At 41.6% G+C, this 7,901-nt stretch overlaps 1 long non-coding RNA gene across 1 annotated transcript in view; it reads left to right on the top strand.

Annotated features, from left to right (window-relative positions):
* The first annotated feature begins 2,140 nt into the window (after positions 1-2,140).
* Positions 2,141-7,901, top strand: part of LOC308467815 — a 728,761-nt gene continuing 723,000 nt past the window's right edge. Inside the window, exon 1 of the long non-coding RNA XR_013981309.1 lies at positions 2,141-2,343. This is a non-coding gene — a long non-coding RNA (uncharacterized lncRNA). The remainder of the gene's footprint in view (positions 2,344-7,901) is intronic.

Below are 7,901 nucleotides of genomic sequence, written 5' to 3'. Positions count from 1 at the left end.
AGATAGTGTTGCTAAATACTGCACTATTGACCTCTCTTTTTCAGGTACCATGTGATTTACTTCCTCAACCATCCTGTTCTGATTATTAGCACTTCCCAGATGATCCCAAATGGCAGCTTCTGAAGCAGACTTCTGCACCTGCAGCAGCTTGAATGGAATCCGCCTACCGTGTAATTTGATATCCTTCAAGGACAGTCACTTGTCTCGGGCATCACTGCTAAACTGACCACGGTTTTGATGCACAGGGTTTTTAGCTTGACACAAAGTTTTTAAAAATGGAAAACATATATAATATATATAACATGACACTTGTTTCAATGAGCTAAAATCGATTGCAGTAGCTATTTACAAATTTACAGTATAACAAAGAAATCGGGGAGGTGTTCCAGGATTTCTTTTTAAAGGCCGTATCAAAAAATGAGTAAAGTGGGAAACCCTAGATGGATTTTGAAAAGCAGATAATGAAAGGGTACAATTAATGTTTAGGCATAAACTTGTTCATATAAAAATGTGTTGAATCCCGCCCCCCATCCTTTACAGTACAGCAACACAAATCATTAGCATTTTATCCACCATATTCTTGAGACACCCTAATGTGGTCCTATCCATTCACTTAAAGTAGTAGCAGATTTTTTTTATATATAGCAAACAGAAAATAAAAAGAGTACAATCCATAAATTGGTGCAAACTTTTGGGGCTTGCCTTTGATTTCCCAGTGTGTTTGTAAATGCAATAAAGTTTCACTGTTCTCCGCCAAATGTGTCCTTGTGTTTTGTTCCTCTTGCTTGATTCAGTTGTTTAATATGTGGCAATCTAATAAATTTACAGTCGTACCTTGGATCCCGAACGCCTTGCAAGTCGAACGTTTTGGCTCCCAAAAGCTGCAAGCCCGGAAGTGAGTGTTCCGGTTTGCGAACGTTATTTGGAACCCGAACGTCCAACGCGGCCTACGAGGCTTCCGACTGGAAGCCACGCCTTGGTTCCCAAACATTTTGGAAGACGAACGGACTTCCAGAACGGATTCCGTTCGACTTCCGAGGTACGACTGTACCTACAGCATGATCACATCTTACGCGCAGAGGCATATCTAGGGGTTCTCTATGTAGAGGTGAAGGGGGTAAGGTCCTGAAAACTGCTGCTACTTAGGGGTCTAAAACAGATACATTTTTACTTAGCTTTAAGACACTTACAACTGTTATTTTGTAGTGCAGAGCAACAGGGACAGAAGGAACCATGAGAGAAGCGATGACTCGCTTCACGGTTTTTCCCACATAATGGTTTTTTACACGGCACGCGCACACATTGTGATTAATATTATGGCACTGTTACCACGCTGTGGACTTCAAACTTATTTCCTCACCCCCAAATGTATTGATACATTGCCCAGCCTTAAAGTATGTGTGTGTGCTCTATGCAAAAATCACCATGCGGGAAAAACTGTGAAGCCAGCTAGTGCCTCTACATAGCTCCATCCTGATTGCAGACATGGTGATATATTGGCACATTGCAAAATTTAGCTGGTGCTCTATCCCGATTTTGAAAACCAGGTAACATCTAGCCCTCCTCTCAACCCTTGTTATTCTTCGAAAAGAATTTGTCTAAGTTTGCTTAAGTAAGTGGCTTAAAAGTGTGGGTTTGGATTAAGAAAAGAGGAGAAATGATTCCCTACAACAGGTAACTTATCAAAACAAAAAAATTCCTTCCAGTAGCACCTTAAAGACCAATGTTAGACGATGAGCAATTAAACAGTCCCGAGATGGTATGTGTGATGTTGTTGGGGCCAGTAATGGTGTTGTCCGGGTGTATGTGACAGCAAAGTTGGCATCTGGGTTTATTGCAGGCTCTGGTGCCAGTGTCCGTGTTAGGTCTGGTTGTAGTATTATTGTGGGTTAGGAGTTGTTTAAGATTGGGTGGCTGTCTGTAGGCAATGAAAGGTCTTCCTCCCAGAGCTTGAGAAAGAGAACTGTCATTGTCCAGGAGAGGTTGTAGATCTCTTAAACAACTCCTAACCCACAATAATACTACAACCAGACCTAACACGGACACTGGCACCAGAGCCAGTGAAGAACACTGTCCAACCATCTCGTCCTCTGTCGTCCCCTTCTCCTTGTGCCCTCAATCTTTCCCAATATCAGGATCTTTTCCAGGGAGTCTTCTCTTCTCATGAGGTGGCCAAAGTATTGGAGCCTCAGCTTCATGATCTGTCCTTCCAGTGACCACTCAGGGCTGATTTCCTTAAGAATGGATGCGTTTGATCTTCTTGCAGTCCATGGGACTCTCAAGAGTCTCCTCCAGCACCATAATTCAAAAGCATCCATTCTTCGGCAATCAGCCTTCTTTATGGTCCAGCTCTCACTTCCATACATCACTACTGGGAAAACCATGGCTTTAACTATACGGACCTTTGTTGGCAAGGTGATGTCTCTGCTTTTTAAGATGCTGTCTAGGTTTGCCATCGCCTTTCTCCCAAGGAGCAGGCGTCTTTTAATTTCGTGACTGCTGTCACCATCTGCAGTGATCATGGAGCCCAAGAAAGTAAAATCTCTCACTGCCTCCATTTCTTCCCCTTCTATTTGCCAGGAGGTGATGGGCCCAGTGGCCATGATCTTCATTTTTTTGGTGTTGAGCTTCAGACCATATTTTGCGCTCTCCTCTTTCATCCTCATTAAAAGGTTCTTTAATTCCTCTTCACTTTCTGCCATCAAAGTTGTATCATCTGCATATCTGAGGTTGTTGATATTTCTTCCGGCGATCTTAATTCCGGTTTGGGATTCATCCAGCCCAGCCTTTCGCATGATGAATTCTGCATATAAGTTAAATAAGCAGGGAGACAATATACAGCCTTGCCGTACTCCTTTCCCAATTTTGAACCAATCAGTTGTTCCATATCCAGTTCTAACTGTAGCTTCTTGTCCCACATAGAGATTTCTCAGGAGACAGATGAGGTGATCAGGCACTCCCATTTCTTTAAGAACTTGCCATAGTTTGCTGTGGTCAACACAGTCAAAGGCTTTTGCATAGTCAATGAAGCAGAAGTAGATGTCTTTCTGGAACTCTCTAGCTTTCTCCATAATCCAGCGCATGTTTGCAATTTGGTCTCTGGTTCCTCTGCCCCTTCGAAATCCAGCTTGCACTTCTGGGAGTTCTCGGTCCACATACTGCTTAAGCCTGCCTTGTAGAATTTTAAGCATAACCTTGCTAGCGTGTGAAATGAGTGCAATTGTGCGGTAGTTGGAGCATTCTTTGGCACTGCCCTTCTTTGGGATTGGGATGTAGACTGATCTTCTCCAATCCTCTGGCCACTGCTGAGTTTTCCAAATTTGCTGGCATATTGAGTGTAGCACCTTAACAGCATCATCTTTTAAAATTTTAAATAGTTCAGCTGGAATATCATCACTTCCACTGGCCTTGTTATTAGCAGTGCTTTCTAAGGCCCATTTGACTTTACTCTCCAGGATGTCTGGCTCAAGGTCAGCAACCACACTACCTGGGGTGTACGATACATCCATATCTTTCTGGTATAATTCCTCTGTGTATTCTTGCCACCTCTTCTTGATGTCTTCTGCTTCTGTTAGGTCCTTTCCATTTTTGTCTTTTATTATGGTAATCTTTGTACGAAATGTTCCTTTCATATCTCCAATTTTTTTGAACAGATCTCTGGTTTTTCCCATTCTATTGTTTTCCTCTATTTCTTTGCATTGCTCGTTTAAGAAGGCCTTCTTGTCTCTCCTTGCTATTTTTTGGAAATCTGCATTCAATTTCCTGTATCTTTCACTATCTCCCTCACATTTTGCTTGCCTTCTCTCCCCCGCTATTTGTAAGGCCTCGTTGGACAGCCACTTTGCTTTCTTGCATTTCCTTTTCGTTGGGATGGTTTTAGTTGCTGCCTCCTGTATAATGTTACGAGCCTCCATCCATAGTTCTTCAGGCACTCTGTCCACCAAATCTAAATCCTTAAACCTGTTCCTCACTTCCACTGTGTATTCATAAGGGATTTGACTTAGATTGTATCTTACCGACACAGTGGTTTTTCCTACTTTCTTCAGTTTAAGCTTGAATTTTGCTATAAGAAGCTGATGATCTGAGCCACAGTCAGCTCCAGGTCTTGTTTTTGCTGACTGTATAGAGCTTCTCCATCTTTGGCTGCAGAGAATATAATCAATCTGATTTCGATGCTGCCCATCTGGTGATGTCCATGTGTAGTGTCGTCTCTTGTGTTGTTGGAAAAGAGTGTTTGTGATGACCAGCTTGTTCTCTTGGCAGAACTCTGTTAGCCTTTGCCCTGCTTCGTTTTGAACTCCAAGGCCAAACTTGCCAGTTGTTCCTTTTATCTCTTGACTCCCTACTTTAGCATTCCAATCCCCTATAATGAGAAGAACATCCTTCTTTGGTGTCATTTCTATAAGGTGTTGTAAGTCTTCATAGAATTGCTCAATTTCAGTTTCTTCAGCACCAGTAGTTGGTGCATAAACCTGGATTACTGTGATGTTAAAAGGTCTGCCTTGGATTCGTATCGAGATCATTCTATCATTTTTGAGATTGCATCCCAGTACAGCTTTTGCCACTCTTTTGTTGACTATGAGGGCCACTCCATTTCTTTTACGGGATTCTTGCCCACAGTAGTAGATATGATGGTCATCCGAACTGAATTCGCCCATTCCCGTCCATTTTAGTTCACTGATGCCCAGGATGTCAATATTTATTCTTGCCATCTCATTTTTGACCACATCCAACTTACCCAGGTTCATGATTCTTACATTCCAGGTTCCTATGCAATATTTTTCTTTACAGCATTGGACTTTCCTTTCGCTTCCAGGCATATCCGCAACTGAGAGTCCTTTCGGCTTTGGCCCAGCCGCTTCGTCAGCTCTGAATCTACTTGTACTTGTCCTCCGCTCTTCCTCAGTAGCATGTTGGACGCCTTCCCACCTGAGGAGCTCATCTTCCAGCGTCATAACTTTCATATGCCTGTTGTCTTTGTCCATGGAGTTTTCTTGGCAGGGATACTGGAGTGGCTTGCCAGTTCCTGCTCCAGGTGGATCACGTTTAGTCAAAACTCTCCACTATGACCTGTCCATCTTGGGTGGCCCTGCACGGCATAGCTCATAGCTTCTCTGAGTTATTCAAGCCCCTTCGCCACGGCAAGGCAGTGATCCATGAAGCTACGGTAGGCCCTGCATTATTTTCAGCATGGTGGCTAAGTTTTGATTTGTAACCAGAAATTCCTAGAGGTCTTTCCTAAAGCAAAGACACATAGAATTGTGCTGTTCCTCTGTAAGAAAAAGAAATAATAATCTTTTGATGGAGGAAATTTATTCTGGGGCTCAGGACTAATACATGTTTCTTGTACTACGTGCAAAGGGGTTTCTCGATCATGCCCATTTTGGACTTTCTGAGGACTGAAAAACCCTGAATTTAAAGGGCAAAAGGTCCAGGAGAACAATGGGGTGGGAAGTATCTCATCTGAAGGCCCATATATTCATGGGGAGACAGGGTGATGCAAATCTACTCTAGACTGCAAATTCTGCTCTGGTGCAGGCAAGTCCTAAGTTCATAGTGTGGACACAACCAGCCTCCAAAGCTGCTTTAGGCTGCAATTCTAAACCCACTTGCCTGAGAGTAAGCCCCACCAAATTCACACCTTGGCTGTATATATATTTTTTAAAAATAATTTTTGTTGAATGGTTTTATGTTTCAAAAAACAATACAGCCATACTACCACAAAATATAATTAAGAAATAAAAATTAACATACATCAATATTTAGTTTGTTGTTTGTTATTTACCGTCTTATTTCCTCCCAAAGATTGCATACAACAACAACACATATGTGTAGACACCCACACACCTACACCCGCACAGAAAATGATAATAATAAAAGTAAATATTTTTCCCCTTTTATCTTCCAAAATCTTTTCTTCAACTTTGACTTCCTGTCAAGTCCCTTTGCATATGTTTTATCTTACATTTGAATATACACAAAGCAATAAACCTTTCTATATAATTTTTCTTTTTTAAAAAAATAATTTTTATTAACCGACCAATCAAATCAAATCACATCACATAAATTCCGAATTACAAAGCCGAATTTTAAATTTTTGTTGAGGGGACCCATATTTCAAGTTCCGAAGGGGGATTCTGATCATCTTCTTGCTACTGCGTTCATATCCAAATCAGTCCAAATAAAGTTCATAATTCTATCCAGTCTCATCTTGCTGTTTCCACATCTCATCTTGTTCGTATATTTTTTCTTTATTTCTTTATGATCTCTTCTGATAATCTCCTTAAGCAGATAAACACCAATTATATCCTGTGTGGATTTTTCCGTTCATCCAATCCTCATATCGAGATGGTTTCCATATATCATCACTTTCATAAATAACATCGCTCTTTCCATCATTAATCTCAGGATCTGTCGTTCTTAAGTCCCACTGAGGAGTCTCACCCACAATATAAAAACAGCTCTATTCCTCCTCCCACACTCAAGTCCTCCGACAGAGCTTGCCAACATGGCGACGGTATTTTTAACTGCGTCATTCCAAAACTCTTAAACTTTCCACACTCTTCTTAAAACATGCTTTGGTTAGAAAATTTATCTCCACACAGTTGTAAATCCACAGCTTAAGTCATTAAAACGGCATTTCTGACTTGTGGGGGGGGGGATTCTTGTTTAATCACATAGAGGAAAGAAAGGAAAGTTTTCCCCCCCTCCCCCATCCAGTCCCTTTGCCATACCGAGTCTTAGCTGTCTTCTCATGATTGATTCTTGTTCCTCCGACTCGTCTTGTTTATCAGAGAACTCTTCAGTTAGCAGTCTTTACTCCCCCTCCTTCCTTGAAATATGTGCATTCGCTTCTTCCTAATTGTTCCTTTTGAAGTTCTTGCAGCTAGCGGCGCGGATCAGAGACGGCGTCCAGGAGCGCCGAGATCCACAGGGGGGCATTCTGCCTAGTGCCCCCATCCCCTCAAATTTGGGGGTGGTATAGGGCATAGCAGGCACGGGCAGCCCCCCTCCCCCAATCCTGGGGGGGTAGGGAGGCTATTTACTCCCATCCCAGCCTCCTAATTATCTCCTGTGGGTCGGAGAGATGTTATTGTCAGCCATCTTCCGATGCGCCCCTAGTGGCCCCTCCTTCTATATAATTTTTCTAATACATTCTGAAAACATAATAAATCCTTAATTATAGTCCACTTCCTTTTATTTCCTTTTTCACTCAAATGCTAGCACGGAGTCAATACTATTATTGTATTTTTGAACATATTTTTTATAAACATCCCATTTTTCCACTAATTTTTGCTTTGAGTTTCCTCTGAGTTTACTAGTCAGTTGAGCCGTCGCCACCAATTCCTGTAATTTGATTTGCCAATCTGTTATTTTTGGAGCCTCGTAATCTTTCCATCCCTTGGCCACAAATATGCGAGCCGCTGCGGTTGCATACAAAAATACCTCTCTTAATTTTTTGGGGATCTCTTTATCAAAAATACTTAATAGAAATGTCTCCGGTTTTTTGGTAAATGTTATCCCCATCATCTTTTTTAATTCATCGTATATTTCCCCCCAAATAATCTTAATCTTTCCACACGTCCACCACATGTGGATCATGTCACCGTTATTTCCTCCACATCTCCAACAAGCATTCGCCAAATTTTTATACAATCTGGATAATCTGGAAGGAGTGAGGTACCACCTATGAGCCATTTTCATCACGTTCTCTCTTATATTATAGCTGGCTGTAAATTTCAAATTTACCTTCCATAAGTTTTCCCAATCTTTTAGCATAATTGGACGGCCCACATCTTGGGCCCACTTTATCATTGAAGCCTTAACCTCCTCATCCATTACTTCGTAGTCTAAAAGAAGTCTATACATTTTTGCGATTATTTTAGATTTACTATTCAGTA

The sequence above is a fragment of the Podarcis pityusensis genome (genome assembly GCF_964106645.2).
Source record: "Podarcis pityusensis genome assembly, chromosome: W".
NCBI classification, from domain to species: Eukaryota; Metazoa; Chordata; class Lepidosauria; order Squamata; family Lacertidae; genus Podarcis; species Podarcis pityusensis.
The sequence above is the reverse complement of the archived record's forward strand: the minus strand, read 5'-3'. Positions and strand labels throughout refer to the sequence as shown.